This window comes from Stenella coeruleoalba (assembly GCF_951394435.1).
Source record: "Stenella coeruleoalba genome assembly, contig: scaffold_95, whole genome shotgun sequence".
Classification (NCBI taxonomy): Eukaryota; Metazoa; Chordata; class Mammalia; order Artiodactyla; family Delphinidae; genus Stenella; species Stenella coeruleoalba.
Window position 1 is genome coordinate 984,018 of NW_027646206.1, and position 25,340 is coordinate 1,009,357.

General features: G+C 43.8%; 1 long non-coding RNA gene across 3 annotated transcripts in view; it reads left to right on the top strand.

The window, feature by feature from the left end:
* Window positions 1-25,340, top strand: part of LOC307181257 — a 448,188-nt gene that overhangs the window by 355,832 nt on the left and 67,016 nt on the right. The window contains exon 5 of one of the 3 annotated variants that reach the window (XR_013826240.1): window positions 19,530-19,610. The exons of the other annotated variants lie outside the window; for them this stretch is intronic. This is a non-coding gene — a long non-coding RNA (uncharacterized lncRNA). Of the gene's footprint in view, window positions 1-19,529; window positions 19,611-25,340 lie in introns of those variants that run through there. 3 annotated transcript variants of the gene reach the window in all.

Consider the following 25,340-nt stretch of genomic DNA (forward strand, 5'->3'; position numbering starts at 1 on the left):
GTTGCACCCGAGTACCAGGGGAGGAAAACTGAGACATATTTGAACACGTCTCCCGTTCACATGGTTGATCATACTTGGGTTCCACATGCATGTTTTAGTTGAAGGAAGAATACCTTAAACCTGGAGAGTTAAGACCCGTGTAATGGGTACCATGCAATATGACTTCAAAGGGTCTTCATTTGCTCACCGAACCTCTCCAATCCTATCACTGCTGCGTTTATGCCCCTGTACACATGCTTGATTCTCTTTCGGAGACATAGCAATCCATAGGTTTTAAGATACTTACTAGTCAGGTACATTCTTAGGCGTTTAATATGCGGTGTTGAGTCCATTTCATTGAGCAAGGAGTAGCTCTTGTCTATTCCATATTTGGCTTAAGGAACTTTATCTGTGCTCATTTCAATCTCTGGTTTTATGCAGCACCCCAACTCACCTTAACCCTTAAGCAAGCATAAGTTGGTTTTCTAAATTTGAGACCCTGTTCTGTTTTGGAATTCAGTTCCTGTGTAGCCAAGTTTACATTCCGTGTATTAGTGATATCTTATGATGTTTCTTTTTCTGTGTGACTTACTTCAGTTAGAATCATCATACCTGAATCCACTCATTGTGCTGCTACGGGCCTGATGACACAGATTTCATTGCTGAGTGATATTGCTTTGTAAGTAAATACCACAACTTCTTTATCCATTTTTCACTTTCTGCGATGTTGAACTTGTACTGTAAATGAGGTTCTTGTAAACAGATCCGTTCCAAACTTTGGGGTGGCTGTGTCTTTTTTATTTTAATTTCCCTAAGCTATAGGACGATAAGTGGAAGTGCCCTAGGTTCTGTTGCTTTGTTTTTTAGATGTTTCAGGAAACACCATACACTTCTCCCGAGTGGTTGTTGGCAATTTACATCCCGCCCATCAGCATAACAAGGCTCCCAGTTCTCCATGGCCTGTCCTGCCTTTCTGGATTTTACACTTTTTTCAGATGGTCCTTTTGACCAGGGGGAAGTGAGACTTCATTGTAGTGCAGATTTCCTTTGCAAGCTTGCTTGGTTGGCCAAAAAGGGCGTATGCGTTTTTTCCTGAATATATTCAGGAAAAAACGCATACGCCCTTTTTGGCCAAGTGCATCATTGTGGACATTCTGCCTCTTTTCCTATGCTTTCAATGCAATTCCAGTCTACCTCCTGAAATCGGTTTCCTGCAATTCTGCCCCGCTTTCAAGTCCTCTTGGCAGCCTTACTTCAGTCTATTTTTGGACGATAGCTGTCATTTATAACTCTGCAGGTTTGTGAATTACAGTGCCCCTGAGCTCCTTTCTTCAACTCGCTTTCTTGTGACCTGGCCGCAACACCGCAGGATGGCTTCAGGCCCTAATCTGGTTCCGGTACGGCACGCTGAGCCTTTGATTATTTCCTCTTCCTGGTAGGAAATGAGAGTTAAATTTGCCCGTCCAGACACCTCCAGCTAGCCTCTCATTGGTTCTCGCTATTCCTGTTCATCTTCCGCAGAAATTGCAAACTGGGCCAAACAGGAGGTTAAAGGCGCTGACTCTCCAAGTGGGGAGAGTGTTAGTAAAGCGTCTGGAATGTTGCCCCCCAGTACCAGGGGTGGAAAACTGAGACATATTTGAACACGTCTCCCGTTCACATGGTTGATCATACTTGGGCTCCACATGCATGTTTTAGCTGAAGGAAGAATACCTAAAACCTGGGTAGTTGAAACCCGTGGAATGGGTACCATGCAATATGACTTCAAAGGGTCTTCATTTGCTCACCGAACCTCTCCAATCCTATCACTGCTGCGTTTATGCCCCTGTACACATGCTTGATTCTCCTTCGGAGACATAGCAATCCATAGGTTTTAAGATACTTACTAGTCAGGTACATTCTTAGGCGTTTAATATGCGGTGTTGAGTCCATTTCGTTGAGCAAGGAGTAGCTCTTGTCTATTCCATATTTGGCTTAAGGAACTTTATCTGTGCTCATTTCAATCTCTGGTTTTATGCAGCACCCCAACTCACCTTTCCCCTTAAGCAAGCATAAGTTGGTTTTCTAAATTTGAGACCCTGTTCTGTTCTGTAATTCAGTTCCTGTGTAGCCAAGTTTACATTCCGTGTATTACTGATATCTTATGATGTTTCTTTTTCTGTGTGACTTATTTCAGTTAGAATCATCATACCTGAATACACTCATTGTGATGCTAAGGGCCTGATTACATAGAATTCATTGCTGAGTGATATTGCTTTGTAAGTAAATACCACAACTTCTTTATCCATTTTTCACTTTCTGCGATGTTGAACTTGTACGGTAAACGAGGTTCTTGTAAACAGAGGCGTCCCAAACTTTGGGGTGGCTGTGTCTTTTTGATTTTAATTTCCCTAAGCTATAGGACCATAAGTGGCAGTGCCCTAGTCTCTGTTGCTTTGTTTTTTAGATGTTTCAGGAAACACCATACACTTCTCCCGAGTGTCTGTTGGCAATTTACATCCCGCCCATCAGCATAACAAGGCTCCCAGTTGTCCATGGCCTGTCCTGCCTTTCTGGATTTTACACTTTTTTCAGATGGCCCTTTTGACCGGGGGGAAGTGAGACTTCATTGTAGTGCAGATTTCCTTTGCAAGCTTGCTTGGTTGGTCAAAAAGGGCGTATGCGTTTTTTCCTGAATATATTCAGGAAAAAACGCATACGCCCTTTTTGGCCAAGTGCATCATTGTGGACGTTCTGCCTCTTTTCCTATGCTTTCAATGCAATTCCAGTCTACCTCCTGAAATCGGTTTCCTGCAATTCTGCCCCGCTTTCAAGTCCTCTTGGCAGCCTTACTTCAGTTTATTTTTGGACGATAGCTGTCATTTATAACTCTGCAGGTTTGTGAATTACAGTGCCCCTGAGCTCCTTTCTTCAACTCGCTTTCTTTTGAGCTGGCCGCAACACCGCAGGATGGCTTCAGGCCCTAATCTGGTTCCGGCACGGCACGCTGAGCCTTTGGTTATTTCCTCTTCCTGGTGGGAAATGAGAGTTAAATTTGCCCGTCCAGACACCTCCAGCTAGTCTCTCATTGGTTCTCGCTATTCCTGTTCATCTTCCGCAGAAATTGCAAACTGGGCCAAACAGGAGGTTAAAGGGACTGACTCTCCAAGTTGGGAGAGTGTTAGTAAAGCGTCTGGAATGTTGCACCCGAGTACCAGGGTACGAAAACTGAGACATATTTGAACACGTCTCCCGTTCACATGGTTGATCATACTTGGGTTCCACATGCATGTTTTAGCTGAAGGAAGAATACCTTAAACCTGGAGAGTTGAGACCCGTGTAATGGGTACCATGCAATATGACTTCAAAGGGTCTTCATTTGCTCACCGAACCTCTCCAATCCTATCACTGCTACGTTTATGCCCCTGTACACATGCTTGATTCTCTTTCGGAGACATAGCAATCCATAGGTTTTAAGATACTTACTAGTCAGGTACATTCTTAGGCGTTTAATATGCGGTGTTGAGTCCATTTCGTTGAGCAAGGAGTAGCTCTTGTCTATTCCATATTTGACTTAAGGAACTTTATCTGTGCTCATTTCAATCTCTGGTTTTATGCAGCACCCCAACTCACCTTTACCCTTAAGCAAGCATAAGTTGGTTTTCTAAATTTGAGTCCCTGTTCTGTTCTGTAATTCAGTTCCTGTGTAGCCAAGTTTACATTCCGTGTATTACTGATATCTTATGATGTTTCTTTTTCTGTGTGACTTACTTCAGTTAGAATCATCATACCTGAATCCACTCATTGTGCTGCTAAGGGCCTGATGACACAGATTTCATTGCTGAGTGATATTGCTTTGTAAGTAAATACCACAACTTCTTTATCCATTTTTCACTTTCTGCGATGTTGAACTTGTACTGTAAACGAGGTTCTTGTAAACAGAGCTGTTCCAAACTTTGGGGTGGCTGTGTCTTTTTGATTTTAATTTCCCTAAGCTATAGGACCATAAGTGGAAGTGCCCTAGGTTCTGTTGCTTTGTTTTTTAGATGTTTCAGGAAACACCATACACTTCTCCCGAGTGGTTGTTGGCAATTTACATCCCGCCCATCAGCATAACAAGGCTCCCAGTTCTCCATGGCCTGTCCTGCCTTTCTGGATTTTACACTTTTTTCAGATGGCCCTTTTGACCGGGGGGAAGTGAGACTTCATTGTAGTGCAGATTTCCTTTGCAAGCTTGCTTGGTTGGCCAAAAAGGGCGTATGCGTTTTTTCCTGAATATATTCAGGAAAAAACGCATACGCCCTTTTTGGCCAAGTGCATCATTGTGGACGTTCTGCCTCTTTTCCTATGCTTTCAATGCAATTCCAGTCTACCTCCTGAAATCGGTTTCCTGCAATTCTGCCCCGCTTTCAAGTCCTCTTGGCAGCCTTACATCAGTGTATTTTTGGACGATAGCTGTCATTTATAACTCTGCATGTTTGTGAATTACAGTGCCCCTGAGCTCCTTTCTTCAACTCGCTTTCTTGTGACCTGGCCGCAACACCGCAGGATGGCTTCAGGCCCTAATCTGGCTCCGGTACGGCACGCTGAGCCTTTGGTTATTTCCTTTTCCTGGTGGGAAATGAGAGTTAAATTTGCCCGTCCAGACACCTCCAGCTAGCCTCTCATTGGTTCTCGCTATTTCTGTTCATCATCCGCAGAAATTGCAAACTGGGCCAAACAGGAGGTTAAAGGCGCTGACTCTCCAAGTGGGGAGAGTGTTAGTAAAGCGTCTGGAATGTTGCACCCGAGTACCAGGGGAGGAAAACTGAGACATATTTGAACACGTCTCCCGTTCACATGGTTGATCATACTTGGGTTCCACATGAATGTTTTAGCTGAAGGAAGAATACCTTAAACCTGGAGAGTTGAGACCCGTGTAATGGGTACCATGCAATATGACTTCAAAGGGTCTTCATTTGCTCACCGAACCTCGCCAATCCTATCACTGCTGCGTTTATGCCCCTGTACACACGCTTGATTCTCTTTTGGAGACATAGCAATCCATAGGTTTTAAGCTACTTACTAGTCAGGTACATACTTAGGCGTTTAATATGGGGTGTTGAGTCCATTTCGTTGAGCAAGGAGTAGCTCTTGTCTATTCCATATTTGGCTTAAGGAAATTTATCTGTGCTCATTTCAATCTCTGGTTTTATGCAGCACCCCAACTCACCTTTACCCTTAAGCAAGCATAAGTTGGTTTTCTAAATTTGAGACACTGTTCTGTTTTGGAATTCAGTTCCTGTGTAGCCAAGTTTACATTCCGTGTATTAGTGATATCTTATGATGTTTCTTTTTCTGTGTGACTTATTTCAGTTAGAATCATCGTACCTGAATCCACTCATTGTGCTGCTAAGGGCCTGATGACACAGATATCATTGCTGAGTGATATTGCTTTGTAAGTAAATACCACAACTTCTTTATCCATTTTTCACTTTCTGCGATGTTGAACTTGTACTGTAAACGAGGTTCTTGTAAACAGAGCCGTTCCAAAGTTTGGGGTGGCTGTGTCTTTTTGATTTTAATTTCCCTAAGCTATAGGACCATAAGTGGAAGTGCCCTAGGTTCTATTGCTTTGTTTTTTACATGTTTCAGGAAACACCATACACTTCTCCCGAGTGGTTGTTGGCAATTTACATCCCGCCCATCACCATAACAAGGCTCCCAGTTCTCCATGGCCTGTCTTGTCTTTCTGGATTTTACACTTTTTTCAGATGGCCCTTTTGACCGGGGGGAAGTGAGACTTCATTGTAGTGCAGATTTCCTTTGCAAGCTTGCTTGGTTGGCCAAAAAGGGCGTATGCGTTTTTTCCTGAATATATTCAGGAAAAAACGCATACGCCCTTTTTGGCCAAGTGCATCATTGTGGACGTTCTGCCTCTTTTCCTATGCTTTCAATGCAATTCCAGTCTACCTCCTGAAATCGGTTTCCTGCAATTCTGCCCCGCTTTCAAGTCCTCTTGGCAGCCTTACTTCAGTATATTTTTGGACGATAGCTGTCATTTATAAGTCTGCAGGTTTGTGAATTACAGTGCCCCTGAGCTCCTTTCTTCAACTCGCTTTCTTGTGACCTGGCCGCAACACCGCAGGATGGCTTCAGGCCCTAATCTGGTTCTGGCACGACACGCTGAGCCTTTGGTTAATTCCTCTTCCTGGTGGGAAATGAGAGTTAAATTTGCCCGTCCAGACACCTACAGCTAGTCTCTCATTGGTTCTCGCTATTCCTGTTTATCTTCCGCAGAAATTGCAAACTGGGCCAAACAGGAGGTTAAAGGGACTGACTCTCCAAGTCGGGAGAGTGTTAGTAAAGCGTCTGGAATGTTGCACCCGAGTACCAGGGGAGGAAAACTGAGACATATTTGAACACGTCTCCCGATCACATGGTTGATCATACTCTAGGTTCCACATGCATGTTTTAGCTGAAGGAAGAATACCTTAAACCTGGAGAGTTGAGACCCGTGTAATGCGTACCATGCAATATGACTTCAAAGGGTCTTCATTTGCTCACCGAACCTCTCCAATCCTATCACTGCTGCGTTTATGCCCCTGTACACATGCTTGATTCTCTTTTGGAGACATAGCAATCCATAGGTTTTCCGAACCTTACTAGTCAGGTACATTCTTAGGCGTTTAATATGCGGTGTTGAGTCCATTTCATTGAGCAAGGAGTAGCTCTTGTCTATTCCATATTTGACTTAAGGAACTTTATCTGTGCTCATTTCAATCTCTGGTTTTATGCAGCACCCCAACTCACCTTTCCCCTTAAGCAAGCATAAGTTGGTTTTCTAAATTTGAGACCCTGTTCTGTTCTGTAATTCAGTTCCTGTATAGCCAAGTTTACATTCCGTGTATTACTGATATCTTATGATGTTTCTTTTCTGTGTGTCTTATTTCAGTTAGAATCATCATACCTGAATCCACTCATTGTGCTGCTACGGGCCTGATGACACAGATTTCATTGCTGAGTGATATTGCTTTGTAAGTAAATACCACAACTTCTTTATCCATTTTTCACTTTCTGCGATGTTGAACTTGTACTGTAAACGAGGTTCTTGTAAACAGAGCCGTTCGAAAGTTTGGGGTGGCTGTGTCTTTTTGATTTTAATTTCCCTAAGCTATAGGACCATAAGTGGCAGTGCCCTAGGCTCTGTTGCTTTGTTTTTTAGATGTTTCAGGAAACACCATACACTTCTCCCGAGTGTCTGTTGGCAATTTACATCCCGCCCATCAGCATAACAAGGCTCCCAGTTGTCCATGGCCTGTCCTGCTTTTCTGGATTTTACACTTTTTTCAGATGGCCCTTTTGACCGGGGGGAAGTGAGACTTCATTGTAGTGCAGATTTCCTTTGCAAGCTTGCTTGGTTGGCCAAAAAGGGCGTATGCGTTTTTTCCTGAATATATTCAGGAAAAAACGCATACGCCCTTTTTGGCCAAGTGCATCATTGTGGACGTTCTGCCTCTTTTCCTATGCTTTCAATGCAATTCCAGTCTACCTCCTGAAATTGGTTTCCTGCAATTCTGCCCCGCTTTCAAGTCCTCTTGGCAGCCTTACTTCAGTGTATTTTTGGACGATAGCTGTCATTTATAACTCTGCAGGTTTGTGAATTACAGTGCCCCTGAGCTCCTTTCTTCAACTCGCTTTCTTGTGAGCTGGCCGCAACACCGCAGGATGGCTTCAGGCCCTAATCTGGTTCCGGTACGGCACGCTGAGCCTTTGGTTATTTCCTTTTCCTGGTGGGAAATGAGAGTTAAATTTGCCCGTCCAGACACCTCCAGCTAGCCTCTCATTGGTTCTCGCTATTTCTGTTCATCTTCCGCAGAAATTGCAAACTGGGCCAAACAGGAGGTTAAAGGCGCTGACTCTCCAAGTGGGGAGAGTGTTAGTAAAGCGTCTGGAATGTTGCACCCGAGTACCAGGGGAGGAAAACTGAGACATATTTGAACACGTCTCCCATTCACATGGTTGATCATACTTGGGTTCCACATGAATGTTTTAGCTGAAGGAAGAATACCTTAAACCTGGAGAGTTGAGACCCGTGTAATGGGTACCATGCAATATGACTTCAAAGGGTCTTCATTTGCTCACCGAACCTCGCCAATCCTATCACTGCTGCGTTTATGCCCCTGTACACACGCTTGATTCTCTTTTGGAGACATAGCAATCCATAGGTTTTAAGCTACTTACTAGTCAGGTACATACTTAGGCGTTTAATATGGGGTGTTGAGTCCATTTCGTTGAGCAAGGAGTAGCTCTTGTCTATTCAATATTTGGCTTAAGGAACTTTATCTGTGCTCATTTCAATCTCTGGTTTTATGCAGCACCCCAACTCACCTTTACCCTTAAGCAAGCATAAGTTGATTTTCTAAATTTGAGACACTGTTCTGTTTTGGAATTCAGTTCCTGTGTAGCCAAGTTTACATTCCGTGTATTAGTGATATCTTATGATGTTTCTTTTTCTGTGTGACTTATTTCAGTTAGAATCATCGTACCTGAAACCACTCATTGTGCTGCTAAGGGCCTGATGACACAGATATCATTGCTGAGTGATATTGCTTTGTAAGTAAATACCACAACTTCTTTATCCATTTTTCACTTTCTGTGATGTTGAACTTGTACTGTAAACGAGGTTCTTGTAAACAGAGCCGTTCCAAACTTTGGGGTGGCTGTGTCTTTTTGATTTTAATTTCCCTAAGCTATAGGACCATAAGTGGAAGTGCCCTAGGTTCTATTGCTTTGTTTTTTACATGTTTCAGGAAACACCATACACTTCTCCCGAGTGGTTGTTGGCAATTTACATCCCGCCCATCACCATAACAAGGCTCCCAGTTCTCCATGGCCTGTCTTGTCTTTCTGGATTTTACACTTTTTTCAGATGGCCCTTTTGACCGGGGGGAAGTGAGACTTCATTGTAGTGCAGATTTCCTTTGCAAGCTTGCTTGGTTGGCCAAAAAGGGCGTATGCGTTTTTTCCTGAATATATTCAGGAAAAAACGCATACGCCCTTTTTGGCCAAGTGCATCATTGTGGACGTTCTGCCTCTTTTCCTATGCTTTCAATGCAATTCCAGTCTACTTCCTGAAATCGGTTTCCTGCAATTCTGCCCCGCTTTCAAGTCCTCTTGGCAGCCTTACTTCAGTATATTTTTGGACGATAGCTGTCATTTATAAGTCTGCAGGTTTGTGAATTACAGTGCCCCTGAGCTCCTTTCTTCAACTCGCTTTCTTGTGACCTGGCCGCAACACCGCAGGATGCCTTCAGGCCCTAATCTGGTTCTGGCACGACACGCTGAGCCTTTGGTTAATTCCTCTTCCTGGTGGGAAATGAGAGTTAAATTTGCCCGTCCAGACACCTACAGCTAGTCTCTCATTGGTTCTCCCTATTCCTGTTCATCTTCCGCAGAAATTGCAAACTGGGCCAAACAGGAGGTTAAAGGGACTGACTCTCCAAGTCGGGAGAGTGTTAGTAAAGCGTCTGGAATGTTGCACCCGAGTACCAGGGGAGGAAAACTGAGACATATTTGAACACGTCTCCCGATCACATGGTTGATCATACTCTAGGTTCCACATGCATGTTTTAGCTGAAGGAAGAATACCTTAAACCTGGAGAGTTGAGACCCGTGTAATGCGTACCATGCAATATGACTTCAAAGGGTCTTCATTTGCTCACCGAACCTCTCCAATCCTATCACTGCTGCGTTTATGCCCCTGTACACATGCTTGATTCTCTTTTGGAGACATAGAAATCCATAGGTTTTCCGAACCTTACTAGTCAGGTACATTCTTAGGCGTTTAATATGCGCTGTTGAGTCCATTTCATTGAGCAAGGAGTAGCTCTTGTCTATTCCATATTTGACTTAAGGAACTTTATCTGTGCTCATTTCAATCTCTGGTTTTATGCAGCACCCCAACTCACCTTTACCCTTAAGCAAGCATAAGTTGGTTTTCTAAATTTGAGACCCTGTTCTGTTCTGTAATTCAGTTCCTGTATAGCCAAGTTTACATTCCGTGTATTACTGATATCTTATGATGTTTCTTTTCTGTGTGTCTTATTTCAGTTAGAATCATCATACCTGAATCCACTCATTGTGCTGCTACGGGCCTGATGACACAGATTTCATTGCTGAGTGATATTGCTTTGTAAGTAAATACCACAACTTCTTTATCCATTTTTCACTTTCTGCGATGTTGAACTTGTACTGTAAACGAGGTTCTTGTAAACAGAGCCGTTCGAAAGTTTGGGGTGGCTGTGTCTTTTTGATTTTAATTTCCCTAAGCTATAGGACCATAAGTGGCAGTGCCCTAGGCTCTGTTGCTTTGTTTTTTAGATGTTTCAGGAAACACCATACACTTCTCCCGAGTGTCTGTTGGCAATTTACATCCCGCCCATCAGCATAACAAGGCTCCCAGTTGTCCATGGCCTGTCCTGCTTTTCTGGATTTTACACTTTTTTCAGATGGCCCTTTTGACCGGGGGGAAGTGAGACTTCATTGTAGTGCAGATTTCCTTTGCAATCTTGCTTGGTGGGCCAAAAACGGCGTATGCGTTTTTTCCTGAATATATTCAGGAAAAAACGCATACGCCCTTTTTGGCCAAGTGCATCATTGTGGACGTTCTGCCTCTTTTCCTATGCTTTCAATGCAATTCCAGTCTACCTCCTGAAATCGGTTTCCTGCAATTCTGCCCCGCTTTCAAGTCCTCTTGGCAGCCTTACTTCAGTCTATTTTTGGACGATAGCTGTCATTTATAACTCTGCAGGTTTGTGAATTACAGTGCCCCTGAGCTCCTTTCTTCAACTCGCTTTCTTGTGACCTGGCCGCAACACCGCAGGATGGCTTCAGGCCCTAATCTGGTTCCGGCACGGCACGCTGAGCCTTTGGTTATTTCCTCTTCCTGGTGGGAAATGAGAGTTAAATTTGCCCGTCCAGACACCTCCAGCTAGTCTCTCATTGGTTCTCGCTATTCCTGTTCATCTTCCGCAGAAATTGCAAACTGGGCCAAACAGGAGGTTAAAGGCGCTGACTCTCCAAGTGGGGAGAGTGTTAGTAAAGCGTCTGGAATGTTGCACCCGAGTACCAGGGGAGGAAAACTGAGACATATTTGAACACGTCTCCCGTTCACATGGTTGATCATACTTGGGTTCCACATGCATGTTTTAGCTGAAGGAAGAATACCTTAAACCTGGAGAGTTGAGACCCGTGTAATGGGTACCATGCAATATGACTTCAAAGGGTCTTCATTTGCTCACCGAAACTCTCCAATCCTATCACTGCTGCGTTTATGCCCCTGTACACATGCTTGATTCTCTTTTGGAGACCTAGCAATCCATAGGTTTTACGATACTTACTAGTCAGGTACATTCTTAGGCGTTTAATATGCGGTGTTGAGTCCATTTCGTTGAGCAAGGAGTAGCTCTTGTCTATTCCATATTTGACTTAAGGAACTTTATCTGTGCTCATTTCAATCTCTGGTTTTATGCAGCACCCCAACTCACCTTTACCCTTAAGCAAGCATAAGTTGGTTTTCTAAATTTGAGACCCTGTTCTGTTCTGTAATTCAGTTCCTGTGTAGCCAAGTTTACATTCCGTGTATTAGTGATATCTTATGATGTTTCTTTTTCTGTGTGACTTATTTCAGTTAGAATCATCATACCTGAATCCACTCATTGTGATGCTAAGGGCCTGATGACATAGATTTCATTGCTGAGTGATATTGCTTTGTAAGTAAATACCACAACTTCTTTATCCATTTTTCACTTTCTGGGATGTTGAACTTGTACTGTAAACGAGGTTCTTGTAAACAGAGCCGTTCCAAACTTTGGGGTGTCTGTGTCTTTTTGATTTTAATTTCCCTAAGCTATAGGACCATAAGTGGCAGTGCCCTAGGCTCTGTTGCTTTGTTTTTTAGATGTTTCAGGAAACACCATACACTTCTCCCGAGTGTCTGTTGGCAATTTACATCCCGCCCATCAGCATAACAAGGCTCCCAGTTGTCCATGGCCTGTCCTGCCTTTCTGGATTTTACACTTTTTTCAGATGGCCCTTTTGACCGGGGGGAAGTGAGACTTCATTGTAGTGCAGATTTCCTTTGCAAGCTTGCTTGGTTGGCCAAAAAGGGCGTATGCGTTTTTTCCTGAATATATTCAGGAAAAAACGCATACGCCCTTTTTGGCCAAGTGCATCATTGTGGACGTTCTGCCTCTTTTCCTATGCTTTCAATGCAATTCCAGTCTACCTCCTGAAATCGGTTTCCTGCAATTCTGCCCCGCTTTCAAGTCCTCTTGGCAGCCTTACTTCAGTGTATTTTTGGACGATAGCTGTCATTTATAAGTCTGCAGGTTTGTGAATTACAGTGCCCCTGAGCTCCTTTCTTCAACTCGCTTTCTTTTGAGCTGGTCGCAACACCGCAGGATGGCTTCAGGCCCTACTCTGGTTCCGGCACGGCACGCTGAGCCTTTGGTTATTTCCTCTTCCTGGTGGGAAATGAGAGTTAAATTTGCCCGTCCAGACACCTCCAGCTAGTCTCTCATTGGTTCTCGCTATTCCTGTTCATCTTCCGCAGAAATTGCAAACTGGGCCAAACAGGAGGTTAAAGGCGCTGACTCTCCAAGTGGGGAGAGTGTTAGTAAAGCGTCTGGAATGTTGCACCCGAGTACCAGGGGAGGAAAACTGAGACATATTTGAACACGTCTCCCGTTCACATGGTTGATCATACTTGGGTTCCACATGCATGTTTTAGCTGAAGGAAGAATACCTTAAACCTGGAGAGTTGAGACCCGTGTAATGGGTACCATGCAATGTGACTTCAAAGGGTCTTCATTTGCTCACCGAACCTCTCCAATCCTATCACTGCTGCGTTTATGCCCCTGTACACATGCTTGATTCTCTTTTGGAGACATAGCAATCCATAGGTTTTACGATACTTACTAGTCAGGTACATTCTTAGGCGTTTAATATGCGGTGTTGAGTCCATTTCGTTGAGCAAGGAGTAGCTCTTGTCTATTCCATATTTGACTTAAGGAACTTTATCTGTGCTCATTTCAATCTCTGGTTTTATGCAGCACCCCAACTCACCTTTACCCTTAAGCAAGCATACGTTTGTTTTCTAAATTTGAGACCCTGTTCTGTTCTGTAATTCAGTTCCTGTGTAGCCAAGTTTACATTCCGTGTATTACTGATATCTTATGATGTTTCTTTTTCTGTGTGACTTATTTCAGTTAGAATCATCATACCTGAATCCACTCATTGTGATGCTAAGGGCCTGATGACATAGATTTCATTGCTGAGTGATATTGCTTTGTAAGTAACTACCACAACTTCTTTATCCATTTTTCACTTTCTGTGATGTTGAACTTGTACTGTAAACGAGGTTCTTGTAAACAGAGCCATTCCAAACTTTGGGGTGGCTGTGTCTTTTTGATTTTAATTTCCCTAAGCTATAGGACCATAAGTGGCAGTGCCCTAGGCTCTGTTGCTTTGTTTTTTAGATGTTTCAGGAAACACCATACACTTCTCCCGAGTGTCTGTTGGCAATTTACATCCCGCCCATCAGCATAACAAGGCTCCCAGTTCTCCATGGCCTGTCCTGCCTTTCTGGATTTTACACTTTTTTCAGATGGCCCTTTTGACCGGGGGGAAGTGAGACTTCATTGTAGTGCAGATTTCCTTTGCAAGCTTGCTTGGTTGGCCAAAAAGGGCGTATGCGTTTTTTCCTGAATATATTCAGGAAAAAACGCATACGCCCTTTTTGGCCAAGTGCATCATTGTGGACGTTCTGCCTCTTTTCCTATGCTTTCAATGCAATTCCAGTCTACCTCCTGAAATCGGTTTCCTGCAATTCTGCCCCGCTTTCAAGTCCTCTTGGCAGCCTTACTTCAGTCTATTTTTGGACGATAGCTGTCATTTATAACTCTGCAGGTTTGTGAATTACAGTGCCCCTGAGCTCCTTTCTTCAACTCGCTTTCTTGTGACCTGGCCGCAACACCGCAGGATGGCTTCAGGACCTAATCTGGTTCCGGCACGGCACGCTGAGCCTTTGGTTATTTCCTCTTCCTGGTGGGAAATGAGAGTTAAATTTGCCCGTCCAGACACCTCCAGCTAGTCTCTCATTGGTTCTCGCTATTCCTGTTCATCTTCCGCAGAAATTGCAAACTGGGCCAAACAGGAGGTTAAAGGCGCTGACTCTCCAAGTGGGGAGAGTGTTAGTAAAGCGTCTGGAATGTTGCACCCGAGTACCAGGGGAGGAAAACTGAGACATATTTGAACACGTCTCCCGTTCACATGGTTGATCATACTTGGGTTCCACATGCATGTTTTAGCTGAAGGAAGAATACCTTAAACCTGGAGAGTTGAGACCCGTGTAATGGGTACCATGCAATATGACTTCAAAGGGTCTTCATTTGCTCACCAAACCTCTCCAATCCTATCACTGCTGCGTTTATGCCCCTGTACACATGCTTGATTCTCTTTTGGAGACATAGCAATCCATAGGTTTTACGATACTTACTAGTCAGGTACATTCTTAGGCGTTTAATATGCGGTGTTGAGTCCATTTCGTTGAGCAAGGAGTAGCTCTTGTCTATTCCTTATTTGACTTAAGGAACTTTATCTGTGCTCATTTCAATCTCTGGTTTTATGCAGCACCCCAACTCACCTTTACCCTTAAGCAAGCATACGTTGGTTTTCTAAATTTGAGACCCTGTTCTGTTCTGTAATTCAGTTCCTGTGTAGCCAAGTTTACATTCCGTGTATTACTGATATCTTATGATGTTTCTTTTTCTGTGTGACTTATTTCAGTTAGAATCATCATACCTGAATCCACTCATTGTGATGCTAAGGGCCTGATGACATAGATTTCATTGCTGAGTGATATTGCTTTGTAAGTAAATACCACAACTTCTTTATCCATTTTTCACTTTCTGTGATGTTGAACATGTACTGTAAACGAGGTTCTTGTAAACAGAGCCGTTCCAAACTTTGGGGTGGCTGTGTCTTTTTGATTTTAATTTCCCTAAGCTATAGGACCATAAGTGGAAGTGCCCTAGGCTCTGTTGCTTTGTTTTTTAGATGTTTCAGGAAACACCATACACTTCTCCCAGGTGTCTGTTGGCAATTTACATCCCGCCCATCAGCATAACAAGGCTCCCAGTTCTCAATGGCCTGTTGCCTTTCTGGATTTTACACTTTTTTCAGATGGCCCTTTTGGCCGGGGGGAAGTGAGACTTCATTGTAGTGCAGATTTCCTTTGCAAGCTTGCTTGGTTGGCCAAAAAGGGCGTATGCGTTTTTTCCTGAATATATTCAGGAAAAAACGCATACGCCCTTTTTGGCCAAGTGCATCATTGTGGACGTTCTGCCTCTTTTCCTATGCTTTCAATGCAATTCCAGTCTACCTCCTGAAATCGGTTTCCTGCAATTCTGCCCCGCTTTCAAGTCCTCTTGGCAGCGTTACTTCAGTATATTTTTGGATGATAGCTGTCATTTATAACTCTGCAGGTTTGTGAATTACAGTGCCCCTGAGCCCCTGTCTTCAACTCGCTTTCTTTTGAGCTGGCCGCAACACTGCAGGATGGCTTCAGGCCCTAATCTGGTTCCGGCACGGCACGCTGAGCCTTTGGTTAATTCCTCTTCCTGGTGGGAAATGAGAGTTAAATTTGCCCGTCCAGACACCTCCAGCTAGTCTCTCATTGGTTCTCGCTATTCCTGTTCATCTTCCGCAGAAATTGCAAACTGGGCCAAACAGGAGGTTAAAGGGATTGACTCTCCAAGTCGGGAGAGTGTTAGTAAAGCGTCTGGAATGTTGCACCCGAGTACCAGGGTACGAAAACTGAGACATATTTGAACACGTCTCCCGATCACATGGTTGATCATACTCTAGGTTCCACATGCATGTTTTAGCTGAAGGAAGAATACCTTAAACCTGGGTAGTTGAAACCCGTGGAATGGGTACCATGCAATATGACTTAAAAGGGTCTTCATTTGCTCACCGAACCTCTCCAATCCTATCACTGCTGCGTTTATGCCCCTGTACACACGCTTGATTCTCTTTTGGAGACATAGCAATCCATAGGTTTTAAGATACTTACTAGTCAGGTACATTCTTAGGCGTTTAATATGGGGTGTTGAGTCCATTTCATTGAGCAAGGAGTAGCTCTTGTCTATTTCATATTTGGCTTAAGGAACTTTATCTGTGCTCATTTCAATCTCTGGTTTTATGCAGCACCCCAACTCACCTTTCCCCTTAAGCAAGCATAAGTTGGTTTTCTAAATTTGAGACCCTGTTCTGTTTTGGAATTCAGTTCCTGTGTAGCCAAGATTACATTCCGTGTATTAGTGATATCTTATGATGTTTCTTTTTCTGTGTGACTTATTTCAGTTAGAATCATCGTACCTGAATCCACTCATTATGCTTCTACGGGCCTGATGACATAGATTTCATTGCTGAGTGATACTGCATTGTACGTAAGTACCACAAGTTCTTTATCCATTTTTCACTTTGTGTGATATTGAACTTGTACGGTAAACGAGGTTCTTGTAAACAGAGGCGTCCCAAACTTTGGGGTGGCTGTGTCTTTTTGATTTTAATTTCCCTAAGCTATAGGACCATAAGTGGAAGTGCCCTAGGCTCTGTTGCTTTGTTTTTTAGTTGTTTCAGGAAACACCATACACTTCACCCGAGTGTCTGTTGGCAATTTACATCCCGCCCATCAGCATAACAAGGCTCCCAGTTCTCCATGGCCTGTCCTGCCTTTCTGGATTTTACACTTTTTTCAGATGGCCCTTTTGACCGGGGGGAAGTGAGACTTCATTGTAGTGCAGATTTCCTTTGCAAGTTTGCTTGGTTGGCCAAAAATGGCGTATGCGTTTTTTCCTGAATATATTCAGGAAAAAACGCATACGCCCTTTTTGGCCAAGTGCATCATTGTGGACGTTCTGCCTGTTTTCCTATGCTTTCAATGCAATTCCAGTCTACTTCCTGAAATCGGGTTCCTGCAATCCTGCCCTGCTTTCAAGTCCTCTTGGCAGCCTTACTTCAGTCTATTTTTGGACGATAGCTGTCATTTATAACTCTGCAGGTTTGTGAATTACAGTGCCCCTGAGCTCCTTTCTTCAACTCGCTTTCTTGTGACCTGGCCGCAACACCGCAGGATGGCTTCAGGCCCTAATCTGGTTCCAGCACGGCAGGCTGAGCCTTTGGTTAATTCCTCTTCCTGGTGGGAAATGGGAGTTAAATTTGCCCGTCCAGACACCTCCAGCTAGTCTCTCATTGGTTCTCGCTATTCCTGTTCATCTTCCACAGAAATTGTAAACTGGGACAAACAGGAGGTTAAAGGGACTGACTCTCCAAGATGGGAGAGTGTTAGTAAAGTGTCTGGAATGTTGCACCCGAGTACCAGGGTACGAAAACTGAGACATATTTGACCACGTCTCCCGATCACATGGTTGATCATACTCTAGGTTCCACATGCATGTTTTAGCTGAAGGAAGACTACCTTAAACCTGGGTAGTTGAAACTCGTGAAATGGGTACCATGCAATATGAGTTCAAAGGGTCTTCATTTGCTCACCGAACCTCTCCAATCCTATCACTGCTGCGTTTATGCCCCTGTACACACGCTTGATTCTCTTTTGGAGACATAGCAATCCTTAGGTTTTAAGATACTTACTAGTCAGGTACATTCTTAGGCGTTTAATATGCGGTTTTGAGTCCATTTCGTTGAGCAAGGAGTAGCTCTTGTCTATTCCATATTTGGCTTAAGGAACTTTATCTGTGCTCATTTCAATCTCTGGTTTTATGCACCACCCGAACTCACCTTTCCCCTTAAGCAAGCATAAGTTGGTTTTCTAAATTTGAGACCCTGTTCTGTTTTGGAATTCAGTTCCTGTGTAGCCAAGTTTACATTCCGTGTATTAGTGATATCTTATGATGTTTCTTTTTCTGTGTGACTTATTTCAGTTAGAATCATCGTACCTGAATCCACTCATTATGCTGCTACGGGCCTGATGACATAGATTTCATTGCTGAGTGATACTGCATTGTACGTAAGTACCACAAGTTCTTTATCCATTTTTCACTTTCTGTGATATTGAACTTGTACGGTAAATGAGGTTCTTGTAAACAGAGGCGTCCCAAACTTTGGGGTGGCTGTGTCTTTTTGATTTTAATTTCCCTGAGCTCTAGGACCATAAGTGGAAGTGCCCTAGGCTCTGTTGCTTTGTTTTTTAGTTGTTTCAGGAAACACCATACACTTCTCCCGAGTGTCTGTTGGCAATTTACATCCCGCCCATCAGCATAACAAGGCTCCCAGTTCTCCATGGCCTGTCCTGCCTTTCTGGATTTTACACTTTTTTCAGATGGCCCTTTTGACCGGGGGGAAGTGAGACTTCATTGTAGTGCAGATTTCCTTTGCAAGCTTGCTTGGTTGGCCAAAAAGGGCGTATGCGTTTTTTCCTGAATATATTCAGGAAAAAACGCATACGCCCTTTTTGGCCAAGTGCATCATTGTGGACGTTCTGCCTGTTTTCCTATGCTTTCAATGCAATTCCAGTCTACCTCCTGAAATCGGTTTCCTGCAATTCTGCCCCGCTTTCAAGTCCTCTTGGCAGCCTTACTTCAGTCTATTTTTGGACGATAGCTGTCATTTATAACTCTGCAGGTTTGTGAATTACAGTGCCCCTGAGCTCCTTTCTTCAACTCGCTTTCTTGTGAGCTGGCCGCAACACCGCAGGATGGCTTCAGGCCCTAATCTGTTTCCGGCACGGCATGCTGAGCCTTTGGTTAATTCCTCTTCATGGTGGGAAATGAGAGTTAAATTTGCCCGTCCAGACACCTCCAGCTAGTCTCTCATTGGTTCTCCCTATTCCTGTTCATCTTCCGCAGAAATTGCAAACTGGGCCAAACAGGAGGTTAAAGGCGCTGACTCTCCAAGTGGGGAGAGTGTTAGTAAAGCGTCTGGAATATTGCACCCGAGTACCAGGGGAGGAAAACTGAGACATATTTGAACACGTCTCCCGTTCACACTGTTGATCATACTCCAGGTTCCACATGCATGTTTTAGCTGAAGGAAGAATACCTTAAACCTGGAGAGTTGAGACCCGTGGAATGGGTACCATGCAATATGTCTTCAAAGGGTATTCATTTGCTCACCGAACCTCTCCAAATCTATCACTGCTGCGTTTATGCCCCTGTACACATGCTTGATTCTCTTTCGGAGACATAGCAATCCGTAGGTTTTAAGATACTTACTAGTCAGGTACATTCTTAGGCGTTTAATATGGGGTGTTGAGTCCATTTCGTTGAGCAAGGAGTAGCTCTTGTCTATTCCATATTTGGCTTAAGGAACTTTATCTGTGCTCATTTCAATCTCTGGTTTTATGCAGCACCCCAACTCACCTTTCCCCTTAAGCAAGCATAAGTTGGTTTTCTAAATTTGAGACCCTGTTCTGTTATGGAATTCAGTTCCTGTGTAGCCAAGTTTTCATTCCGTGTATTAGTGATATCTTATGATGTTTCTTTTTCTGTGTGACTTATTTCAGTTAGAATCATCGTACCTGAATCCACTCATTGTGATGCTAAGGGCCTGATGACATAGATTTCATTGCTGAGTGATATTGCTTTGTAAGTAAATACCACAACTTCTTTATCCATTTTTCACTTTCTGCGATGTTGAACTTGTACTGTAACGAGGTTCTTGTAAACAGAGGCGTCCCAAACTTTGGGGTGGCTGTGTCTTTTTGATTTTAATTTCCCTAAGCTATAGGACCATAAGTGGAAGTGCCCTAGGCTCTGTTGCTTTGTTTTTTAGATGTTTCAGGAAACGCCATACACTTCTCCCCAGTGTCTGTTGGCAACTTACATCCCGCCCATCAGCATAACAAGGCTCCCAGTTCTCCATGGCCTGTCCTGCCTTTCTGGATTTTACACTTTTTTAAGATGGCCCTTTTGACCGGGGGGAAGTGAGACTTCATTGTAGTGCAGATTTCCTTTGCAAGCTTGCTTGGTTGGCCAAAAAGGGCGTATGCGTTTTTTCCTGAATATATTCAGGAAAAAACGCATACGCCCTTTTTGGCCAAGTGCATCATTGTGGACGTTCTGCCTCTTTTCCTATGCTTTCAATGCAATTCCAGTCTACCTCCTGAAATCGGTTTCCTGCAATTCTGCCCCGCTTTCAAGTCCTTTTGGCAGCCTTACTTCAGTATATTTTTGGACGATAGCTGTCATTTATAACTCTGCAGGTTTGTGAATTACAGTGCCCCTGAGCTCCTTTCTTCAACTCGCTTTCTTGTGAGCTGGCCGCAACACCGCAGGATGGCTTCAGGCCCTAATCTGGTTCCGGCACGGCATGCTGAGCCTTTGGTTAATTCCTCTTCATGGTGGGAAATGAGAGTTAAATTTGCCCGTCCAGACACCTCCAGCTAGTCTCTCATTGGTTCTCCCTATTCCTGTTCATCTTCCGCAGAAATTGCAAACTGGGCCAAACAGGAGCTTAAAGGCGCTGACTCTCCAAGTGGGGAGATTGTTAGTAAAGCGTCTGGAATGTTGCACCCAAGTACCAGGGGAGGAAAACTGAGACATATTAGAACACATCTCCCGTCCACACGGTTGATCATACTCTGGGTTCCACATACATGTTTTAGCTTCAGGAAGAATACCTAAAACCTGGAGAGTTGAGACCCGTGGAATGGGTACCATGCAATATGACTTCAAAGGGTCTTCATTTGCTCACCGAACCTCTCCAGTCCTATCACTGCTGCGTTTATGCACCTGTACACACGCTTGATTCTCTTTTGGAGACATAGCAATCCATAGGTTTTAAGATACTTACTAGTCAGGTACATTCTTAGGCATTTAATATGCGGTGTTGAGTCAATTTCGTTGAGCAAGGAGTAGCTCTTGTCTATTCCATATTTGGCTTAAGGAACTTTATCTGTGCTCATTTCAATCTCTGGTTTTATGCAGCACCCCAACTCACCTTTACCCTTAAGCAAGCATAAGTTGCTTTTCTAAATTTGAGACCCTGTTCTGTTCTGTAATTCAGTTCCTGTGTAGCCAAGTTTACATTCCGTGTATTACTGATATCTTATGATGTTTCTTTTTCTGTGTGACTTATTTCAGTTAGAATCATCATACCTGAATCCACTCATTGTGCTGTTAAGGGCCTGATGACATAGATTTCATTGCTGAGTGATATTGCTTTGTAAGTAAATACCACAACTTCTTTATCCATTTTTCACTTTCTGGGATGTTGAACTTGTACTGTAAACGAGGTTCTTGTAAACAGAGGCATCCCAAACTTTGGGGTGGCTGTGTCTTTTTGATTTTAATTTCCCTAACTCTAGGACCATAAGTGGAAGTGCCCTAGGCTCTGTTGCTTTGTTTTTTAGATGTTTCAGGAAACACCATACACTTCTCCCGAGTGGTTGTTGGCAATTTACATCCCGCCCATCAGCATAACAAGGCTCCCAGTTCTCCATGGCCTGTCCTGCCTTTCTGGATTTTACACTTTTTTCAGATGGCCCTTTTGACCGGGGGGAAGTGAGACTTCATTGTAGTGCAGATTTCCTTTGCAAGCTTGCTTGGTTGGCCAAAAAGGGCGTATGCGTTTTTTCCTGAATATATTCAGGAAAAAACGCATACGCCCTTTTTGGCCAAGTGCATCATTGTGGACATTCTGCCTCTTTTCCTATGCTTTCAATGCAATTCCAGTCTACTTCCTGAAATCGGGTTCCTGCAATCCTGCCCTGCTTTCAAGTCCTCTTGGCAGCCTTACTTCAGTATATTTTTGGACGATAGCTGTCATTTATAACTCTGCAGGTTTGTGAATTACAGTGCCCCTGAGCTCCTTTCTTCAACTCGCTTTCTTGTGAGCTGGCCGCAACACCGCAGGATGGCTTCAGGACCTAATCTGGTTCCAGCACGGCAGGCTGAGCCTTTGGTTAATTCCTCTTCCTGGTGGGAAATGGGAGTTAAATTTGCCCGTCCAGACACCTCCAGCTAGTCTCTCATTGGTTCTCGCTATTCCTGTTCATCTTCCACAGAAATTGTAAACTGGGACAAACAGGAGGTTAAAGGGACTGACTCTCCAAGATGGGAGAGTGTTAGTAAAGTGTCTGGAATGTTGCACCCGAGTACCAGGGTACGAAAACTGAGACATATTTGACCACGTCTCCCGATCACATGGTTGATCATACTCTAGGTTCCACATGCATGTTTTAGCTGAAGGAAGACTACCTTAAACCTGGGTAGTTGAAACTCGTGAAATGGGTACCATGCAATATGACTTCAAAGGGTCTTCATTTGCTCACCGAACCTCTCCAATCCTATCACTGCTGCGTTTATGCCCCTGTACACACGCTTGATTCTCTTTTGGAGACATAGCAATCCTTAGGTTTTAAGATACTTACTAGTCAGGTACATTCTTAGGCGTTTAATATGCGGTTTTGAGTCCATTTCGTTGAGCAAGGAGTAGCTCTTGTCTATTCCATATTTGGCTTAAGGAACTTTATCTGTGCTCATTTCAATCTCTCGTTTTATGCACCACCCGAACTCACCTTTCCCCTTAAGCAAGCATAAGTTGGTTTTCTAAATTTGAGACCCTGTTCTGTTTTGGAATTCAGTTCCTGTGTAGCCAAGTTTACATTCCGTGTATTAGTGATATCTTATGATGTTTCTTTTTCTGTGTGACTTATTTCAGTTAGAATCATCGTACCTGAATCCACTCATTATGCTGCTACGGGCCTGATGACATAGATTTCATTGCTGAGTGATACTGCATTGTACGTAAGTACCACAAGTTCTTTATCCATTTTTCACTTTCTGTGATATTGAACTTGTACGGTAAATGAGGTTCTTGTAAACAGAGGCGTCCCAAACTTTGGGGTGGCTGTGTCTTTTTGATTTTAATTTCCCTGAGCTCTAGGACCATAAGTGGAAGTGCCCTAGGCTCTGTTGCTTTGTTTTTTAGTTGTTTCAGGAAACACCATACACTTCTCCCGAGTGTCTGTTGGCAATTTACATCCCGCCCATCAGCATAACAAGGCTCCCAGTTCTCCATGGCCTGTCCTGCCTTTCTGGATTTTACACTTTTTTCAGATGGCCCTTTTGACCGGGGGGAAGTGAGACTTCATTGTAGTGCAGATTTCCTTTGCAAGCTTGCTTGGTTGGCCAAAAAGGGCGTATGCATTTTTTCCTGAATATATTCAGGAAAAAACGCATACGCCCTTTTTGGCCAAGTGCATCATTGTGGACGTTCTGCCTGTTTTCCTATGCTTTCAATGCAATTCCAGTCTACCTCCTGAAATCGGTTTCCTGCAATTCTGCCCCGCTTTCAAGTCCTCTTGGCAGCCTTACTTCAGTCTATTTTTGGACGATAGCTGTCATTTATAACTCTGCAGGTTTGTGAATTACAGTGCCCCTGAGCTCCTTTCTTCAACTCGCTTTCTTGTGAGCTGGCCGCAACACCGCAGGATGGCTTCAGGCCCTAATCTGTTTCCGGCACGGCATGCTGAGCCTTTGGTTAATTCCTCTTCATGGTGGGAAATGAGAGTTAAATTTGCCCGTCCAGACACCTCCAGCTAGTCTCTCATTGGTTCTCCCTATTCCTGTTCATCTTCCGCAGAAATTGCAAACTGGGCCAAACAGGAGGTTAAAGGCGCTGACTCTCCAAGTGGGGAGAGTGTTAGTAAAGCGTCTGGAATATTGCACCTGAGTACCAGGGGAGGAATACTGAGACATATTTGAACACGTCTCCCGTTCACACTGTTGATCATACTCCAGGTTCCACATGCATGTTTTAGCTGAAGGAAGAATACCTTAAACCTGGAGAGTTGAGACCCGTGGAATGGGTACCATGCAATATGTCTTCAAAGGGTATTCATTTGCTCACCGAACCTCTCCAAATCTATCACTGCTGCGTTTATGCCCCTGTACACATGCTTGATTCTCTTTCGGAGACATAGCAATCCGTAGGTTTTAAGATACTTACTAGTCAGGTACATTCTTAGGCGTTTAATATGGGGTGTTGAGTCCATTTCGTTGAGCAAGGAGTAGCTCTTGTCTATTCCATATTTGGCTTAAGGAACTTTATCTGTGCCCATTTCAATCTCTGGTTTTATGCAGCACCCCAACTCACCTTTCCCCTTAAGCAAGCATAAGTTGGTTTTCTAAATTTGAGACCCTGTTCTGTTATGGAATTCAGTTCCTGTGTAGCCAAGTTTTCATTCCGTGTATTAGTGATATCTTATGATGTTTCTTTTTCTGTGTGACTTATTTCAGTTAGAATCATCGTACCTGAATCCACTCATTATGCTGCTACGGGCCTGATGTCATAGATTTCATTGCTGAGTGATATTGCTTTGTAAGTAAATACCACAACTTCTTTATCCATTTTTCACTTTCTGCGATGTTGAACTTGTACTGTAACGAGGTTCTTGTAAACAGAGGCGTCCCAAACTTTGGGGAAGCTGTGTCTTTTTGATTTTAATTTCCCTAAGCTATAGGACCATAAGTGGAAGTGCCCTAGGCTCTGTTGCTTTGTTTTTTAGATGTTTCAGGAAACGCCATACACTTCTCCCCAGTGTCTGTTGGCAACTTACATCCCGCCCATCAGCATAACAAGGCTCCCAGTTCTCCATGGCCTGTCCTGCCTTTCTGGATTTTACACTTTTTTAAGATGGCCCTTTTGACCGGGGGGAAGTGAGACTTCATTGTAGTGCAGATTTCCTTTGCAAGCTTGCTTGGTTGGCCAAAAAGGGCGTATGCGTTTTTTCCTGAATATATTCAGGAAAAAACGCATACGCCCTTTTTGGCCAAGTGCATCATTGTGGACGTTCTGCCTCTTTTCCTATGCTTTCAATGCAATTCCAGTCTACCTCCTGAAATCGGTTTCCTGCAATTCTGCCCCGCTTTCAAGTCCTTTTGGCAGCCTTACTTCAGTATATTTTTGGACGATAGCTGTCATTTATAACTCTGCAGGTTTGTGAATTACAGTGCCCCTGAGCTCCTTTCTTCAACTCGCTTTCTTGTGAGCTGGCCGCAACACCGCAGGATGGCTTCAGGCCCTAATCTGCTTCCGGCACGGCACACTGAGCCTTTGGTTATTTCCTCTTCCTGGTGGGAAATGAAAGTTAAATTTGCCCGTCCAGACACCTCCAGCTAGTTTCTCATTGGTTCTCCCTATTCCTGTTCATCTTCCGCAGAAATTGCAAACTGGGCCAAACAGGAGGTTAAATACGCTGACTCTCCAAGTGGGGAGAGTGTTAGTAAAGCGTCTGGAATGTTGCACCCAAGTACCAGGGGAGGAAAACTGAGACATATTAGAACACATCTCCCGTCCACACGGTTGATCATACT